At 43.8% G+C, this 21,299-nt stretch overlaps 1 protein-coding gene across 1 annotated transcript in view; it reads right to left on the bottom strand.

Moving 5' to 3' along the window:
• USP4 (ubiquitin specific peptidase 4) overlaps positions 1-21,299 on the bottom strand; it is an 824,148-nt gene that overhangs the window by 321,868 nt on the left and 480,981 nt on the right. The gene's annotated exons all lie outside the window — the stretch shown is intronic.

Below are 21,299 nucleotides of genomic sequence, written 5' to 3'. Positions count from 1 at the left end.
TCACGTAAATCTTGATATACTCCCATAAAGACGCTCGCATTGCGTGAACACCCGATCAGGACCGGGTTGGAAGTATCACCGTTCCACTGGTGAGTGACTTCTTTCTTCCTACTCCTCCGCCCAATCTCAGCAAACGTTGTTATTTCCATAGAACATACCTTCGTCATTTTAAATAAATACCCTTATTTTCATTTTCCTTGCAGACCCCGCTCCTCATGACCTTTTAACAGGTACCCCCTCTCACTATCCTTGCCGCCAAATCGCCACCCTCGTCGGTTTCTACTCGTAATCTGTTTATGTTTTTCTTTTCCTCCACACCTTGGTATTTTCTTCCATACTTGTGTACTTCTGTATCTCAACCTTTTACCACTATCCTATTTGTATTGAAGCGTTCGTCAGATGGCTACCGGTTCACTAAAAATGTAATATATGTGTAAATGTGCAAATGAATTGTGCGACCGTATATTGACCTTTTCACCCAAAATGTGATCATAATTCCAAACTGTAAATTCTGCACATACGGATTTGGGGTTTCGCCTCCTTTTCTCATTGTTTTCTACTATATGTACACTTTTTCCACATTGTAAAAAATACTAGCATCGTATACTAATTTATGTGTATGTAATATAATTTCTGAAAACAGTGTACACACTACCCCAACTACATGCGAAATGTTACTTCATGCTCCAACTATGAATGTCTTTACAATTACGGCTTACTCTAGAGAGGGGCATGTATATACACACCATATATATTTCCTCTGTCTTTTAGCAGATACCGGTAACCCCAGACTAACAGACAATATGAACCACTCTGACCAAATTAGAATGTGTACATCTAAACCGATTCGTTTAGAGAAAACTGCATTACCTTTTGTCTCCCTCTGCAGATGGCTGTTATCCGGGCCGTAAATAACTTTCTATTTATTTTCACTGAAGTTTCCTTCTCAATACACTTTTTGACCCTTAGTTATGCTCATCATGCAAACTGTTGTAATCTTTTATTTTTCTTATGATCAAACCACTTGTCTTCCCTTATTCTATCCTGGGACATCCACTTCCCCCCTCTCCACACCGCACCTTCCTTTTTCAATTTCAGGTGTCACCACATGTCAATATATTGTATTCGATCCTTATGAAAAGTGACCAGGTCCCAGCCAGGTCACTACGGCTATATCACTTATGTGCTTACCAAAGGTTTTTTTCCTCCCTCCAAAACACAAGAATTTATGTACACATTGTATCGCCATTTTGGCTATATAAATAACAGCAGCAAGCTTTCTCTCACTAAACCACTTAGGGATTTGGTCCGCTACATTCACTCACAATATGTCACTTCATGTACTTGTTTTTTTCACTTACCTCACACTTCGGTTCCCACACACACACGCACTTCCACTTTCTTTGACCACTGGCCTACTATCTATCTTTTCCGCTCTCTCTTTTGACCCCCCTTTATGTGTTCTTTCTTCATTTAAAAGTCAGTACTCACCTCCCCCCCTTTTTTGTCACCCCCAGCCCTGAAGAGTCACAGGTTAACTCCCTGCTTGACGAAACACGTGTCGGCTGGTTTCATGTTCTCAATATATGCATTTCAATAAAAAGAACGACACAAAAAGAACACATCCGTGTCACTCCATCCTTATCATTTGTTTGGTGATCATTCATATCACACTGATTTGTTGTGTGCATCGGTTTTTGCTTATCCTTACTGTTATCTATGCTCACACCTTGGGTGAGGCAGTGTATTTTACTAGACATATCTTTTATTCATAAACTCTTTGTTTAGATATCATGTGTAACTAAATTATCTGCTTCTCTCGAGGTGCCATGCATTGGTGATGAAGCTAGGGCCTTAATGGGGCCCAAAGAACAAGTTACTTACCTTCGGTAAAGCTTTTTTTGGTGGATACAGTATCTGCCTGTGGATTCCTCACCTTGTGAATATCCCCTGCGCCATGAGCATTCGGAAATATTTCGTAGCTCTCCACGCCAATGAGGACGGCGTCACAGAAGCATGGCTCCTCTTGTGGCTCAGCTGACGTCACCGGAGCTATAAGAGCCTCGTTGGCGTGATGATGTTAGTTCCGCCCTTTTTTCCGTGCCTTAGAAGCACACGGACGGACAGACACAAATATATACAGTATACACAGTACATAGTATTCAAACCAACACACACAGTGTGAAATAAATGCAGCAAAGCAAAAAGAGTAACACACTTCCATTGAAAGTAACAGATGGGCAATATCAACATTACAGGTATAAAAGGGTGGACAACGGGAAGGCGGGTGGGTCAGTGAGGAATCCACAGGCAGATACTTTATCCACCAGAAAAAGCGTTACCAAAGGTAAGTAACTTGTTCTTATGATGGATACATCTGCCAGTGGATTTCTCACCATGTGAATAGAGTCCCACAGCAGTCCCCACTCACGAAGGAGGGTGTCCACCCTTCTATACCAAAAAGTCCTGTAGGACGGAACGCGCAAAGTGACTGTCCCTTCTCACCTCAGAATCTGAGCAGTAATGCTTAACGAAAGTGTGGAGGGAGGCCCAAGTTGCCGCTCTACAAATGTCCTCCACAGGAACACCCCTAGATAAGGCAGATGTAGAAGACTTTGCTCTGGTAGAGTGAGCTCTTCTACCCTCTGGAGGATCCTTACTGGCCAAAGAGTAACAGATCTTGATACACAAGATGATCCATCTGGAAAGGGTGTGCTTGTGCACCGCTCTGCCTTTCCTGCAGCCAATGAAGCCCACGAAGAGCTTGTCATCAACTTGAAAGTCTTTAGTCCTATCGAGGTCAAAACTCACCACCCTTTTAGGGTCCAAGCGGTGAAGCCGCTCCTCTTCCTTGGAACGGTGAGGGGGAGGATAGAAGGTAGGAAGGGTAATGGACTGCCCCAGATGGAAAGGAGTTACCACCTTAGGCAGAAAAGCAGCCCTGGTCCTGAGAACCATTCTATCAGCATGAATGGACAAGAAAGGAGGTTTTGAACTCAGAGCTTGAAGCTCACTTAACCCTCCTTGCCGAGGTAATGGCAACAAGAAATACTGTTTTAAAAGACAATAGTCTCAAGGGACACTTGTGCAAGGGCTCAAAGGAAAAACCCATCAAGTAGGTTAAGACAAGATTTAAGTCCCATTGAGGCACAATAAAGGGAGTGGGCGGGAACTTATTATTAAGACCCTTAGTGAACCTTAACACAACGGGTGACTTGAACAAAGACAAGCAAAAGAACGCTGACAAAGCAGATAAATAGCCCTTCACAGTAGCCACAGCAAGACCCTGCTGGGCTAGATCGAGAGCAAACTGAAGGATGTTGGATAAACGAGCCCTCAAAAAGGTCAATAGACTTCTCCCCACACCAACTGACACATTTGAACCACCTATAGGAATAGATAGACTTGGGGGAGTGTGGCCTGGCCGAAAGTATAACGTTCACATCAGGTGGAAGAAAGAAAGAATTCAGGTTGTCCATTCAATCTCCAGGCAAGAAGGTGTAAGCTCTGGAGGAGAGGGTGTACAACCTACCCCTGCGAGAGGAGGTCTGCCCTGAGAGGGAGACAGAGTGGAGGGTGTGATGAGAGGAAGTAGATCTGTGTACCACACCCTTCTTGGCCAATCCAGAGCGATCAAAATGGCTTGGGCCCGGTCTTAGCAAATGTTATTCAGAACCCGAGAAATCAAGGGTATGGGAGGAAACGCGTAAAGGAGTTGAGAACCCCAACTCAACTGAAACACGTTCCCCAACGCTCCCCGCATCGGATACTGGAGACTGCAGAATGACGGGCAGTGAGCATTCTCGTGAGTGGCAAACAGGTCCAACTGAGGAGTTCCCCACGTCCGAAAGACGTAACGAACCACCTCCGGATGAAGCCTTCACTCGTGGTCGGCAGAGAACTGCCGACTGAGATGGTCTGCACGCACATTCAGAACTCCGGCCAAATGATTTATCAGACAAATCTGATGGTCCTGAATCCAGGACCAGAGCCGCAGAGCCACTCTGCTGAGGCAATGCAACCCCACTCCTTCCTGCTGGTTGACATACCACATTGCGGTAGTGTTGTCCATCAGGACTTGAACCGACTGACTGCGAAGAGAAGGGAGGAAGGCCTTGAGTGTGAAAAGTATTGCACGCAACTCCATAAGGTTGATATGAAGCAACCTCTCCTCTGGAGACCAAAGACCCTTGATCTCCAGGTCCCCCAGATGAGCACCGCACCCTAGAGTGGATGCATCTGTTATTACTGTGGCCACTGATGGAGGCAGATTAAAGGGATTTCCTTGAGACAGATTGGCCTCCACGCTCCACCAATACAGATCCGCTGCAGCTTCTCTGGCGATCCTGACTGACTCCCTGAGATCTCCATTGAGCTGATACCACTGGAGTGCCCTCATGTGCCAGCGTACATGGTTGCCCAACAGGATGCAGGAAGCAAACAGACCGAGCAGACGAAGGACCTTCAGGACTGGAACAGCGGCTTCATTGTAGAATAAAGGGATCATTTCCTGAAAGTTGAGAACCCTTTGTGAAGGTAGGAATGCTCGACACACAGTAGTGTCCAGTACCGCTCCTATGAACAGGTTGCGCTCAGAGGGCACCAGGTGAGACTTGGGCACTGTAATGGCTGCCCTTTTCTGGCTCCTTTAAGGGGAAGAATGATGGAGAGTGACTCCAGCCTATCATCCCCATAGCATAGGGATTAGGACTATAGACAGGGCCCCTGCCTTCCATATATTAGAGTATTTTCGTGTCACTTTCCTTAATATAGGGCTTATGAATTTAAGTTAGGGGATAGATATACAAGTATTAGTCATGATTTGCCTATTTGCTAACATGTTAGGATATTTTCCATGGAGTTACGCATATTGTGGGCCCCGTAGGCCTTAAACGAGACAGACTCCATTTTGCTTTAGGCCCGGTAGCTCGAGAAGGCTTTCTAGGTCAAGTGTAGTGTTTTAGTTTCAAGCTGTTGTTTGCTTGGAGAGAACCGGCTCAGGCTGGCCCTTATCGAAGGAATGTATTTTTCTCTACACCGAAGACACAACTTCAGGCCGGTCGGCTGGGAACGTGTCCTTGGTACGGGGAGGTACAAGAATTTGGTGGGCGGCAGGTTACTGGCCGTAGCTTTCCATGAAGGAACGGGCTTTGATATTAGCGAAGGTGTTAGTCAGTTTTGTCAGTTAGTCCGTAGGCGGCATCTAGCCGTTAGCATCTCTGCCATTAATTATCTCATGGCGGACAGTCGCCATCTTTGAAGTCCGAGAAAGATTTAAGACCGAAACTCTCTGAGAAAGACTGAAGGAGAATTAGCGCGGAGCGCACTGATACAGAGAGAGAGAGAGACGGTAGCTTATAACCAGCAAGGTTCCGGTGCCCTGGAGGGAAGCAGACGAGGTTGAGCCTAGCGGTGCAGACGTGTACTTGTGACGGCTGGGGTGTGACTGCAAGGCGAGCCAGGACACAGAGACGAGAAGGGAACCTAGATGACTGCCGAGTCCAGACTTCATATTAACCAGGTGACCTCCGTCCTTTTCCCAATTAGCACGCGTTCTAATCTTTACCTTTTCTTTGCAGAAATTATGTTGCATAGTAATGTGATTTGCGTTTATTGTCAATAAATATCCTAATTCTTATAGAATTACAGTGTGCCTCGTGTTCCTGTTCAATCTCGGTAAATGCATCTCCTAGTTGAGAGTTGTTTATGTGAACGGATGTGAAATCCCGATCAGGTAAATGGTGATCGAACAAAGAGGGAGTGAGTGGACCTTTGATGCCAAGAATAGGAGGTACATCATATAATTTGGGAACCGTATTAAAAGTCATTATTATAGTTTTATCCCGAGTAGATAACTGAGACATTGTCCTGATGACTGTTCATAGGAATGTGGTCGTCGTTGATATGCGGCGTTAGTGAGAACGTTGGGTAGGAGACCAGCGTGTATACCCACAAGATTGTGGCTTGAATAAGTGAGAGCGTCAGGGGGGAGACTGGCGTGGAGGTTTGCCGGATTGCGAACCGTTTGGAAAAGGGAGCATTGGGTTCTGCAGGCCCATGTGTAGTCGCACCGGATTGTGTGTCAGATCTGCCCCAGGGTAGACCGGTCTGGGTCGGGGTGGCCGCGAGACCAACTGATGTGAATAAGATATTGTAGAAAATCTATGCATGTGTATTGTTATTCCCCATCCTTAGGTGCGACCTGTATATATATCTGTATATCTATCCATTGTGAATACATTCTAAGGAGGGAAGGTGAGTACGTTTTGGCTGGGTCATAGGGGCCCCTGGGGGCTGATCCCATCTAAGCGGAAAATCCAGCCATTACAGGCACGTTTATCAAAAAACCCAATTCGTACAACAGCTGGGTTGTCACTTGCAGATGATGAAGCACCTTCTCTGGCAACTCCGCTTTGAGCAGCCAGTCATCCAGATACGGGAAAACCGGAATCCCCAATCTCCTGAGATGGGCTGCCAGCACCTTGGTTAAGACTCGATGTGCAGTAGTAAGTTCAAACGGGAGAACCGCAAACTGACAGTGTTGCGATCCTACCGTAAAGCACAAGTTACTTACCTTCGGTAACGATATATCTGTAAGAAACAATAGTTAGTATTAGATTCCTTACTTTAGAATATCCCCAGGCGTCAGACTGGATCCCGAAACTTTTGCATAGCTGTACCCTTGTGCGTTGGTAGGCGTCGTCTGCGGCTCCGCGTCTGTCGTTGGCGCCGTGATTACGTCGCCGGAGTACTTAGACGCCGCCCACGCACGCTGACGTCAGTTCTTCTTTTTCCCGCGCCAGCAAGCACAGATCCGGCAAAAGTTGTACCCTAGTAAATTTTTGACTAACTTTTTTGATCCTTTTTGATCATCTTTCGAAGTCTCTCGACTCCGGCGGTGCCGGTAAGGATGCCCAGGTTCAAACCCTGCGCCGATTGTTGCAGAATGATGTCGGGAACCGACCCCCATCGCCGGTGCCTCTACCTCTATATCTCCTGTAACTGGAACCTCTAGGCTGCACCTGAAGGACCAGAGACTTAGCGATGGCCTTGCTGTCTTTGAACCTTTCTAAAGCCGAATCAACTTTTTTTCTAAACAGCCCAGAACCATCGAAAGGGAGGTCAAGAAGAGTTGCCTGCACATCCAGAGAGAACTCCGATGACTTCAGCAAAGCACTTCTCCTCGTGGCAACAGAAGATCCCATAAACCTGGCAACAGAGTCCGCAGTGTCCAGACCACTCTATATTACCTGGCGTGCAGCTGCTGGAGTGTCTGCCAAGACCTCATTAAAATTCGGTCTGTTCTCCTCAGACAATTTAGGAGCAAGCTGTTTTGCAGAGTCCATTAGTGCATGAATGTAACGACCCAAAAGACAGTTGGCATTTGTGGACTTCAAGGCCATACTTGCTGAGGAGAACACCCTTTTAGCCGATTGATCAAGCTTTTTAGAGTACATCTCCAGGGACTTGAATAAAGGCCCCAGAAGATTTCTTAGAACAGGCAGCCTGAAACACCAGGCTCTCAGGAGAAGATGAGGGATATCCAGGAGCCGCCCTATACCTCCTAGCAACAGACTTAGAAACCACTGGAGCTGAAAAGAGCTTACGCCAGACCTCCAAAACTGGTTCAGTGATGGCATTATTAAAAGGCAATGAAGGCTCTATGACAGTCATGTTAAAGTTTTGTAGAGCGCTCAAATCACCCTGGGGCATTGCGGCGCTTACTAGGCAGAAGAAATATTCCTTAAGGGGAAGACATACAGATGAGTCAAGCAGAGTTGCAAAAACAGGTAGGCTTTCAGCTGTTTCCTGAAGACATTATAGCTTGTGATTTTACGTAGAGCCTGCGGAAGTTGGTTCCAATACCTTGGTACTAAAAATAAAAAATGCTCTACCACCGTACGGACCAGCCGAATTCGGGGAATCTGTAAAAGATCCTGAGCACTGGATCTGAGATTCCTACAAGGGGAGTATTTCTGTAATTTTTTCCGCAAATACAGAGGGCGTTTTTCATTCAATGCATTATGCGCCAGGAAACAAATCTTAAAGACAGACCTTTTCTTTACTGACAGCCAATGCAGTTTCTACAACAGGGTTACTGAAGGGGAACCTGCTGACTGATTTAAAATCATTCTGGCTGACGTACTTTGAACTACTTGAAGTTTGGCCAGTAGTGTCTCTCCAACTTCCGTCAGCAGGGCATTCCCGTAGTCCAAGCGGCTATTTACCATGGCCTGTACTAGTGTTCTATGATGGGGGACGGGTATAGAAGGTAGAATTTTTCTCAGAAGTCGGAGGCTGTAGTAACACAAACTTGTCGTGGCCAAAATATGATCTTTCATGTTCAGCACCCAGTCAAGTTTTAGCCCCAGGGTTTTTTACTGTCAGTTTAGGAGAAGGGGCAAGTCCCAAGTGAGTTGGCCACCAGTCTTCTGACCAGACATCCATGGCTTTCCCCATAAGCATCACTTCGTTTTTTTCCGGGTTCAACTGGAGACAGTTGGCTGTCACCCAGTCGGAGATGGCAAGCATACCGGTGGCAAAACGGTCTTTGTCTAGTGCTGGGTTCAGACCGATGGTAAATATCAGCTGCATATTATCAGGATAAGAGATGATCTCGAAGCCCAGCCGCTCGACAATCCTTGCCAATGTAGCCATATATAGGTTAAAGAGAGTTGGGCTTAAACAGGAAATGTCAGGTACCCCGCAAGGCTTACCTTAGCTTGCGAAGTAATCCCGCAGAGACGACAAGTGCAATCGCCCCTATACCCAGCTTACCCAGTGGAGATGATGCACCAAGCTGGGATGAGATGGGACCAGGGAAGGGAGCTAAAGATGAAGGGAAGGAGCCCTGTAGTTCCAGGAGAGGACGTTCTCTTGGCTCGGGAAGGATCAGGAACACGAGCTGGCAGGGAGACAAAGGAAGACCCAGTAAGAAGATTGCTCCCCTTCCCAACCCTACGTGCACCTCTATACACATAAGAACGTTAACTACCTGGCAGCAGTACCATGGCTCTGGAAGACATCTTTAGCAGGGAAAAGAAATGATGCTCCAGCATGCTCAGCAACCCAAGGGTAAGTGCTCCTGCGCTGCTTAGGCAGAGGAAGGAAAAGCGCATCAGCGTGAAATGAAACAAACCAAAGGAAGGCCTCCAGAGCAGTGTGGGGTTTCAACAAGTTAAGCGCTTCAGCGCGATGCAGGGAAAACAATGTTATGCGCTCCAGCGCGTTGTGGGGATTAAACAAGAAAGGCGCTTCAGCGCGATGTGGAAATATCAGATTACCGGTCAGGTCCGATGAAGGCAGCACCAGGACGGGTTCTGGCCAGGATTCGAAGCGCCGACCCGGCGGGAACCGCAGCAATTAAGCGGATTCCCGCGGAAGCGCTGGGTGGGTGGAGGCGGTACTGGTTTGTGGACTAGACCGCAATCTTCCTCTGCACGATAACGTTGCTCCTCCAAAATTCTCTGCGCCTCTCGCCTGGACCTCATCCTCGGCGGATCTGGCGTCAGCGGGGCCAGACACGACTCCGATGGACCCGATGTCAGCATCGAACACGGATCCGGAGGCACAGCCTGAGACGAGAGAAGTCAAGCTGAAGGTGAAGGAAATGGCGTTGATGTCCCCGGCGCCGGGAAATGCCAGGACGGCGCCGCCGGAAGAAATGGCATAAAGGGAGCCTGAGCATAAGCCTGAGGCACTCCCAGGTTAAAGGCCATAGGACCCATGGGACCCGAAGGTGATCCAGAGGGGTACATAGCTCTTGCAAAGACTCCATACATTGCATTTAAGTAATGTGATGGCTCTTGACACGGGCCAGGGAAAGGTGGGTAAGCGCCCAGTACAAACTCAGGCTGAGAATTACCGGGCTCGGAGCAAGCGGCGCCAACAGTGGAGCCAATGGTGTAGAAGACTCATCAGGTACTGGAGCCTTTTCCATCAGAGCCAGAGAATAAACCGGCGTTGGAGATGGAGCCGACGTGGGAGATTGCACAGGTGAAGCTGCAGGCGAAGCCGAACGAACAGGAGGACCCTGCTTCGATCCTGAAGGGGATGGAGAGACTAGTCCTTACGATGTTGAGAAACTGGTGAAGTCTACTTCGGAGATCATCCATATCTGAATGGTGTAGAGAGCCGTGCCTCTTCTTCTTTGTGTGCTTCTTTGACTTTAAAGAAGAACCCGACGTCTACTTCGAACCCGACGTCTACTTCGAACCCGACGTCTACTTCGAACCCGACGTCTACTTCGAACCCGACGTCTACTTCGAACCAGACGTCTACTTCGAACCAGACGTCTACTTCGAACCAGACGTCTACTTCGAACCAGACGTCTACTTCGAACCAGACGTCTACTTCGAACCAGACGTCTACTTCGAACCAGACGTCTACTTCGAACCAGACGTCTACTTCGAACCAGACGTCTACTTCGAACCAGACGTCTACTTCGAACCCGACCTCAATCTTGACCTTCTTCGACCTCTCTTCTGCTTTCTCATCTTCGCCATGAATAACTTGGCCTTCTCCTTTAAAGCCTTCGGGTTTATCTTACGACAGCAAGCACAACCCTCAACGTCGTGATCCGATGATAGGCACCAGACAATCCTCGTGGGGGTCCGTGATGGACATATGCCCCCCACACTCTCTACAGGGCTTGAAACCAGACTTACTTGATGACATCTTCAAAAAATAAACAAGAGAAGCAATCTAGAAACACAAAGTAGCAACAAAACTACGGAGAGTCCCAGAAAACCGCTTGCGTCGACGGCGCGGAAAAAGGGAAGGGACGTCATCATGACGACAAGGCTCTCTTATGGCTCCGGTGTCGTCAGCGGAGCCACGAGCGGAGCCATGCTTCTGTGACGTCATCCTCGTCAGCGTGGAGAGCTACGAAAAATTTCTGAATGCTGCTGGCGCAGGGGATCCTCACAAGGTGAGGAATCCACTGGCATATGTATCCATCAGAATGTCCTTGCATGCATACTGTTGAAGAGGAGAGGCGGCAGACATTTAGTGTTCTGGGACAGTGATATTGCCTCAATTAATAGTCACCAGTCTTTTCGCCAGCACCATAACTGCAAATTCCTGTGCAACAGGTATATCATGCACGAAACTGGAGACACAGCTGCTTCATAAAGGAGGAGGCAGTAATGCAGTAATCCGCCATGCCCAAGGAACATCAAAAGGGCCGAATCCTACCTCGAATGCATGACACCTCCAGCACTGTGAGTCTACTCGGAGACCTTTTTAGCTAATATTTAGGGGTTAAATTGATTCTGTGGATAAGGAAGTAATGAATTAGCCTGTCTATTAAGGAGAGATTTCTTCAGTTTGGGTGAGACAAAATGCCCATTGTTCATCCCTGATTATCAAACCCAGGTCTGCTTCCCATTTACCTTTGATTAACAATTCAGTGTCTCAGCTTTTATGGTGTATAGTCCGGAGACTAAATATCAATCTGAGTTCACTCTCAGGTGACAGAGTGAGCTGCTGGGGGGATTAATTGATGAACGATGTATATATAGTTTGGCATGGAGCCTGGAGGTGTTGATAAAGGAAGATTATTGCTAGGATGCTAAGTGAGTTATGGTTGAATGCCTGCAACAACAGGAAGTTGCCCACAGGATACGTGTCATTTAATGAGTTCAACCCTATTCTGGACAGTTGAATTTTGCCTTTAGCTTCTAGCGTCAGCAGATTATTTAGCAAACTCAGAACAGGAGAATACAACCGTATTTGGCCTGCGGGTTTGTTTGAATCTTTCCAGACTACTGAGTTGAAAGATTTAGAAGTTATCATTACAAAGTGACACAGAATCATTGTGAAACTGAGAGGAAGTACAACATCCAAAACTTTACCACCAAGAGTGGGAGGAACAGAGGAGGATGGAATCAATCAAGTGCTGGTGCCATTAATGTTAATCAACCATATCTAATGTCTAATGCAGTGCTATGTGGATATTTTTTTTTTTTTTACTAGGATAATGTGTATATATATATATATATATATATATATATATATACACATATATACATACACACACTCAGCGAGGCTGTTTGCGGGCTGATGAATAGACAAACAGGCAGGCAATTAGTAAATTGGAGCTCTTTCTCTTCACGCAACGTTCAAGCTGCCTAGGAGTAAGAGCTGTGTAGCCTCAAAACGCATCAGCCCAATGATATTAAAAGACTTGATTGAGGATGCTAGGTTTTCTCTTTTGAAGAAACCTGATGGTATTGCATACACTATTGAGTGCGTCCTTGAATGCCTTGGGCACTTTGTTGGAATATATATATATATATATATATATATATATATATATATATATATATATATATATATATATATATATATATATAAATTTATTTATTGAGCAATTTGTATCGCGCAAACTAAACCCGAAGGTGTCAAGGCGCCTATCAAAAACAGATCAAAAAGTATGCAGAGCACCACTACAGGTATGCGCGTGTGAAGAGATGGGTCTTTAAGGCAGATCTAAAGGCTTGAAGAGTGGGGCGGGACCTTACTTCCAGAGGGAGAGCATTCCACCATTTAGGGGCCAGATTGGAGAAGGCCTTGCCTCCCCATCTTGTCTTTCTGACACGAGGCACAGAAAGTAGAAGTTTATGTGAGGAACGAAGATTCCTGCCGGGGTTGTACAGAGACAGGATAGATCCAATGCCCGTAGGGCTAGTTTTAGCTAAGGCTTTGTACACCATACACATGGATTTAAAAAGGATGCGATCCCCGACGGGGAGCCAGTGGAGCTGCTTCCGAGCATCGGTGGCAGAGGCACGTTTGGGCAAGTCGAGAACAAATCTCGCTGCCGCGTTCTGGACTACCTGCAAGCGCTGCAGCTGACTCTTATTCAGTCCGGCATACAGCGCATTGCAGTAGTCCAGACGGGACATCAAAACTCCCGCCACTTCCAAACCTCGACAGCGGCAAGGAAGGCGGAGAAGGAGACTCTGACCCCAGTAGTTCTTCAGGCAAGTTGTTTCTTTTATTTCATTTCAGCACAACCCATGTATGACGAGTTTCGGGCTACCAGAGCCCTTGTTCACATATGGTTGAATACTGCACCATTGTTTATTATACATGCAAAATGTGTGTTTGGTAACCACCCACTCCATCTAGTTCCAGTCACATGTCCATAGAAATGGGCAAAAGACTAGTTGCAAACATTTTCCTAGGTTAAACCATCGGAATCTTACCCAGAAAAACATAAAAAACCAATATGGAATTATATCTTAAGTACATTTAAATAAATATACAAAAACTAATATAAATTATACATGTATAAATACATAAATACCATATTTCTTCAAACGGAATAAATCGGATTAATTCAACATGTTTGCAATCGACATATTTATAAGCAACAAAGAATGTTTTTCTACCTGGATATATCAAAGGTATAATAAAGTGCATTAGTGAATACTCAAATTTTAAAGTGCAGATTTTTTCTAAAGTGCAATATGATGCATAACTGTGCAAATGAGGCAATATAAATATAAAGTGCAGTACTATTTACAACAAGACCGATATAAATATAATTCCATTGCAAACATATATTAATATTATCAACAGTAAAATTCCATCCTGGAAGATACTATGAAAATTCATATAAAAGAAATATTTTTTTGCTAAAACATCATTATTCCTAAAATACAGGTCTTAAAAAGGTTAAAAAAGGGGAAAATTCATAGACAATTTTATATAGGATTGGTTCCAGCAACAGATATTTTTTGCCAAATCACATAGTAGGGCCTGACGCAGTTTATAAAAAATTATACATATCCTCTGTGTTATTTAAACCCTGTGGCCACTTACTGTCCAATTCAAGAATGAATTTTGTTTCTAACTGTCTGAGCTGACACTCCCCAATATCTCCTATTTTTGATTTAGGTATGGCACTGATCACGTAATAGGATAGACAGTTAATGTCATTAGCATGACACCTCTTGAAATGTCAAGCCACAGGGTAGGCTGGATCACTGTGTAAAATGGGAATATTCTGACGTGCACCTGCAGCTTAGTCTACCAATGTAGTTAAGGCCACAGGTGCACTTTAGAACATTTACAGCATACTCTGTTTTACAATTTCAGCTGCCCTTAATGGAAACTGGAGAAGCATTAAAAGGGGTGCAATAACTTGTCTTATTACAGCCAAACTTACACGCTTGGCACATAGTGCACCTCCTAAATCCTCTAGTGGGTTGTAACCATTTGGTTACTTTACGTGTCTCAGGGGAACTTTTATCCAGATCTATAGCCATGGACTTTCCTTTTCTAAACGTGATGGTTAGACTCATGGCCAATTGGTTGCAAAAGATATTATTAGTTAGCACTATTGGCCAATGTTTCTGCATGATGGCTCTAAGTTTCATCTCCTGTTTACAGAAAGTAGTAATTAGTCTCGGGGTGTCGCTATTGTTAGACAAAGAAATAGGAGCGGGTACTATTTCAGTATCCTCACTCTGGAAGAGGGTCTGTCTAGGTCTCTTTTCTGCTTTACTAATAGCCTCGCCAATGATTTTATCACTGTATCCTCGTACTTTTAGTCTTCTCCGCATTTCTTCTTGACATCTTACAAAATCTTCTTCATTGCTGCAGATACGCTTTGACCTGAGAATTTCTCCATACGGTATACTCGCTATTAAATGCCTAGGATGGAAACTATTGGCGTGCAATGTAATGTTGCCAGACGTAGGCTTTCTGAAAAGCGTGCTTTCGAGTTTACCATTTTTAACGTGAAGCCTCAACGTCTATGAATTAGATTTGTGTTTTGGGAATGTGGGAGGTAAACCTCAAATGCATAGAATTGTTATTAATATCAGTGATGCATTCCTGAGCTTCTGTAATATTTCCTCGCCATAACAAAAACACATCCATGTATCTGCAGCAACGTGTTGTGTAAAAGATGTCAAGTGCCTACCCCTGAGGATCTGTTCCTCCCACCAGCCAACATGAAGGCAAGCATAACTGGGGGAGAAACCGGCCCCCATAGAGACTCCCCTCTGCTGTTTAAAGATCTCATTGTTGAAGAGAAATAAGTTGTTGTTGAGACACCATTCAATGAGCTCAACAACTTTGTGTTCATAGTACTGGCTCGGTCTGTTCAAAAAATCTTTGACAGCTCTGAGTCCCTGTATGTGGTCAATGCTTGTATATAAAGATTCTATATCAAGCTTTATTAATAGCAAGTCATCTGTCCAAACCAAGTTATCTATTTTTTTTAAGGAAATCACCTGTATCCTTAACATAGTTTGGAAGAGACTTGACTATACTCTGTAAGAAATAATCAATGTACTGATCTACATTTTCACCTACAATATTAATGGCCGAAATGATTGGCCTGCCTGGAACAGGCATAGTTCCTTTATGTAATTTAGGTATTAAATATAGGACAGATAATACAGGAAACTCTTTGCACATGAATTTATACTCCTCACTTGATATGAGACCTTCCCTTCTCCATTGTGCCAATAACTTTTGCAAAACCCCTTTGGCCTTATCATATTCCTTGGAAGTAGATTTTACATAACATCTTTCATTGTTCAATTGTCTATAGGCTTCTGCCAAATATTGTTTCTTGGGCCATAAAACTAGGTTACCACCTTTGTTGGATTTTTTTATAACAATTTCACAATTGTCACTCAGTTTTTTCATTAGTTTATCGTATGCCAATTTTTTAAAAAACACATCACGTGGTTTTCTATTCTTATTGACAGAAAGATTAAATTTTTTCAAATCATTAATAATCATGTCATGATATGTATTGATTGCGTCTTTGAGCATGAGGTACAAAGGATGATTAGGTTTGAAGGGACGGATCCCAGCTCCTTACGGAGTATAATTGATTTTACGTAGTCTCTCCAAGTCAACATCATCATTTAACAATAGTGAATCATCCTGGTTGTTTAGCTCATGCAATGTAAGCAAATTTGAAACATCGGAGGCCAACAATAATGGTGCCACTTCATCATCTTGGACCAAATTTTTGTCCGGTTGTTGTTGGAGGGCTTTAAGCACAAAACATTTCCTACGTTTAGCTTCCTAATGAAGCAATACACATCTATACGCGTACGCGCATAGTTAAAATCATCGCCTGGACAAAAGTTCAATCCAAGAGCCAACAATTGTTTCTATGTCTTTGTTAACTCTATGGTTGTTAGATTGATGACACTATTGTCTGTTATCGCCGTTTCTTCTGCCAAAACGCTTTCTTTTTTGTGTTTTGCTTTCCACCTTTTGCGCATATCTTGCCTTCTTTGATTTCTAAGTTTCCTTCTGGCTTCTTTTGCTGCCTTGGTCGTAGTGTTTTCAGTGCCTCCTCCACTAAAAAAATCAAGCTCTTGGCTTACACTTAATTTGGTTTTACTAACACTTGTGCAGTCCAATTCAGTACTCGATTCACTTGTTAGGGACACAGTATCTGTATTGGAGGAATCATCATTTAGGCCTGTAGATGTGGGGACATTATTTTCATTATTTTTTGTTTTCTCACTATATTGTTTCCTCTTTACCGTATCGAATTTGCGAGCGAAAGTGAATATTTGGCCATTTTCATAGTCCGCCAGATCCCTAGCGAACGTATGCGATTTCCTGAATTTTATTTTTTCCTTTTTTTTTCAGTCTTTCCTTTATGGCCTCTTTCGTTTTAGTTATATATTCAGATGTTTCCATTTTGTCCAATTCAATATTTATTTCCTCTATTTCTTTCAATAGTTCAAGACGGTCGATGTTGGCATACTTAATTAAAATATGCACCAAATTCATTGAGGCAGCTAAATTATTTTCGCCCCATTCACGCAGCATATTAGGATTGGGCTTGTCAAAACTGGGTGCCAGCAGGATCCTCAACCCCCGCGGCACTCGGCCCACTTCGGCATATTTTGAGAGCACCTTGTGCTCCCACCACTTAGTTATTTCCAATCTGGATTTTTTCTCCAAGTTTCTCTATAAGTTTTTGGCATCAGCATTTTTATCGTTTTCAGTGCTTGGCATTTGAGCTGTGTTGCGAGAGGTGCTCGGCAGATTTCCGATTACCTCTTCTGCCGCCATTTCCCCTTCATTTCTGTCTCCACTGACATCGTGGGCTGATTTATTTCGGTGTTAATTTATGTAAGAAACAACAGTCTCCGGATGGTTATCTGTCGTCTTGCCTCAAGCTACTTCTCTCCGCCTTCAGATTCTGCCAATTCATCACCCCCCGGCGTCTGGATGAGGTCATCAGGGTCCTCCGACCCAGTCAATCACGTACTCTCGTTGGTGTAACTTCTCTGCAGTAGTAGGGGGCAGCCACCAATTGTCCACCACGGATCCACTCGATTCCGGCTGAAGGCGGCTTCCAGCTCCTGGGGAGGGGTTCTGGTAACGGAGGCAACCGACCTCCGTGAACAATATCCACAGCAAAACTCCCACCACTTCCAAACCTCGACAGCGGCGAGGAAGGCGAAGGAGACTCGGACCCCATTAGTTCTTCAGGCAAGTTGTTTCTTTTATTTCATTTCACCACAACCCACATACAACGCGTTTCGGGCTACCAGAGCCCTTGTTCACATACGGTTAGGTACTGCGCCAATGTTTTTTATACATGCAAAATGTGTGTTTGGTAACCACCCACTCCATCTAGTTCCGGTCACATGTCCATAGAAATGGGCAAAAGATTAGTTGCAAACATTTTCCTAGGTTAAACCATCGGAATCTTACCCAGAAAAACATAAAATGCCAATATGGAATTATATCGTAAGTACATTTAAATAAATATACAAAAACAAATATAAATACATGTATAAATACATAAATATAATATTTTTTCAAACTAAATAAATAGAATTAATCCAACATATTGTTTGTAATTGACATATTTATAAGCAACAAATAATGTTTTTCTACCTGGATAAATCCAAGGTATAATTATAAAAATAGTAAATCCTAGGCAACTGTGGGGTCCTGAAGGATATCCGGTACAATGGCACAACAAAAATGTGAGCACGACAAATATAGGCTAATGCAGTGTACAGGAAGAATTAACAATGAAAACTATAAAAAATATACAATTCAATTATTATAAAGTATACATCACAAGTTAAAAAAGCAAATCTCATTGGTATTGTTACAATTGTTGACAAAGATTTCAACATATATTTTCAAACATGTGTTAAATCAAATATCATACATAAATGGTAAAAACAGATACAATTATAAAAACAACCAAGTGGGTAAATTAATAATCTCTATATTTATAAGCAACAAATAATGTTTTTCTACCTGGATAAATCCAAGGTATAATAAAGTGCATTAGTGAATACTCAAGTTTTAAAGTGCAATATGATGCATAACTGTGCAAATATATATATATTTTAAAAAAAATAGTATTATATTAAGATGTAAGAGAATACATATCTCCACTTTAGTGAATCAAAAGCCTTGGTGGCATAGCCAAAAAAGGGGAATGCATCCTGCTCTGGTTGTAGTTGGTCCATAACAAAACACATTTGCACACAAACTGTGTGATGAGGACAGACTTGGACAAAGCCAGATTGATTTTGGATAACTAGATCCAGCTGCAGTGGGAGAAGTATATTCACAAGGATCCTTGCAAAGTTCTGACTGTCCATGTTAATATGAGACAAATACATTAGGGTTCTCACTGGATGGTGGGCGTGTCGGTTTTGATCAGGGGTAGCTGCAAGGCTTTGCATCTGATGGGGGTAGGAAGCACTGATTTTGCTTCTTCATAGATTGTTAAAATAGAGTGGGCTAGGGCAGCTATATGATCTATATGTATAATTCATCTATCGGCCCATCACTACCAATTGCTTTGCAAGTTTTGCACGCTCTGGACAGCAACTAAGATATGCTAGAGTCTGGAACAGCAGTTGGATATTCAAGATAACATTTCATTGGTGAGTATCTGGAAAATGCATTCTTGGGCCTTTGAAAGGAATCACATTAAGGTCGTGGTGGATGCGGACTGTGGCTGCAAACTCCATTTTACATAGCCAGTCCCGTACCTAAGGTCAAGTTAAGTTCACCTTCCTATAGTAAGGTACAGGGAAATATCGATATCAAGTTGCCATTACCACTAAAATAAAAAAATGAGGGGCAGTCTGGGTTTGGATTGCAAGTGTTGACAATAGTGGCATCCTAGTAGCCTACTATCCCTTACAATATCCGATATCTCCCTTCAGTATTTACAGCTACATCTAGGTGGTAGGAATGACAAAATCTAACCAGAATGACGACACCTCGGAATAAGCGGAATAGGACTTAAAGAAGCAGAGTGCTCCATCCACATTGTGGTTCCAACTATTGGTTAGATGTATTTATTGAACAGCGGCGAAATCTACATTATGCCTACTTAAAACCACTAATACAAACCTGAATTTATAGGGGTAGATGATCTTTTCCCCAATGTCCCAGGTTGTAATAAATAATCCACTCTATTTTATAATCATGCATCTGAGATGCTAAGATATAATGGCCTTGGATGTGTACGCTCTTATTGTGTTGATTAGAGAAGATAATATTGAACCGCTGCTTCAGAATTGTAGACTAGCAAACTGCAATATAGAGCAAGTTACCAATCCACCCCTCACACACGGACCACAACTGGTCAGTGATATCTAGCCTCATTGACCATCTAGCTGCACCAGGTGCCTGTGTCCATAAATAAGGGCACATCCACAGTGGAAATCAACCAGCACAGAAGGCAATGAGCATGAGGGCAATAAGGACGTGGCAAACAAAAACAACCCACCAGTAGATAGAGGTGTCTGGGACAATATGTTAGGCAGGCGTTCAGTCATAACTACTGAGCTGTTTGCCTTAATCATGCAGTACTAATCACCAGTGAGCAGAAGATTACCCTTGGTGCTGCTCCCTCATTGGATGAGTACAGTAATGCCAAGAAGTAGATGAGCTATGCCACAAGAAGAATATGTTAATTTCAGAACAGACCTTGACCAACATTGCCGCCCTCTTCCCATACAGCAGAATGGTGTGCATATTGAATACGGTCAGTTAGAAGACTGTTTACAGTAAGCAGCAATTGGAAAATCTGAAGCAGGAGAGATATGTAGGTTAACAGAACTTGAATGATAGTATCAATGAAGTAGGAACTATGATCTTGGAGCAGCTGTAAGTAATTAGTTTTCCATGGAAGTGCAAAGGGCCACCCACTGACCCTCCCAACTATTTCCCTTGGGATCCTATGACTGTCTTCTTCAGAAAAGAGACAGTTAGGCGTGGATCGTTGAAGTATGGTTTTCGCCTGCCATGATCTCTAGGTGAGCTGGCTAGATAATGAGTGTGTGTTGGCTTGTAGTTTTTCTTTACTGTTATGAATGCCTCATGAACTGAAACTGTGATGATCCAGGAAGCTAGAGATAGAAAAGCCTTAATAGGATAATTTGCACATTTTTCATTATAGTCTTAAATAGTGTTGGGATCTCATCCTCTGCCTTACTGGACAAACCCACATCACACCCCACCTCATGCAACTCCACTGGCTCCCCGTACAGAAAAGATGCCAATTCAAGCTGCTGACCCATGCACACAAGGCTCTACACAACCAAGGATCCACCTACATTAACCACTGCATACATTAACCACCTCCTGAACTTCCCCCAACCGTCGAGAAGACTATGCTCTGCCTTCCTTTCACATGCCCATATTTCCGCATCTACCGAAGCAGAAGTGGAGGGTAGCTACTTATCGCACATTGTAGCAAAGACCTGGGACAGCCTCCCCAAGCACCTCCGGACCATCACCTCACTTCCGGAATTCCAAAAGTCCCTCAAGATATGGTTGTCCGAATAAGCCTCCGAGACCTTCAAGCGCCTGGATACCCTATCGGATGATTAGCCACGCTTTATAAATCCTGATTGATTGATTGATGTCTATGTTTTTTTTTGTGGGCATGTTAATATAGGTTTTGCTGTGCACCAGGCAGGTTAGGTCTCAGTAAGAGGTGGGCACTCTTCCCTACACTATAAATAAGAGCAAGAATGTTGACCTATCAAACATGTAAGAGAGTAGCAACACTAAACTATTTCCTCTTTTCATCTATCCTGTATTTGTCAACTCTAAAAATCTGGTTATATAATTGTCATTTTTTCTTGACCAGGTATGTTGGTCCTCTTACCTGAAATTTTTTTTCCAGTCTATCTCGCATATCCCCTTCTATGTTGTCTGTTTTCCCTCCCACACCCTACCCTGCACTCTACTCTGCGTGCGCCGCGACACACCGCACTGCGACACTCAACTGTATAACACTTGCAATTTTACTCTCA

The sequence above is a fragment of the Lissotriton vulgaris genome, chromosome 9 (genome assembly GCF_964263255.1).
Source record: "Lissotriton vulgaris chromosome 9, aLisVul1.2, whole genome shotgun sequence".
NCBI lineage: Eukaryota > Metazoa > Chordata > Amphibia > Caudata > Salamandridae > Lissotriton > Lissotriton vulgaris.
This window is presented reverse-complemented; position numbering and strand designations above follow the sequence as displayed.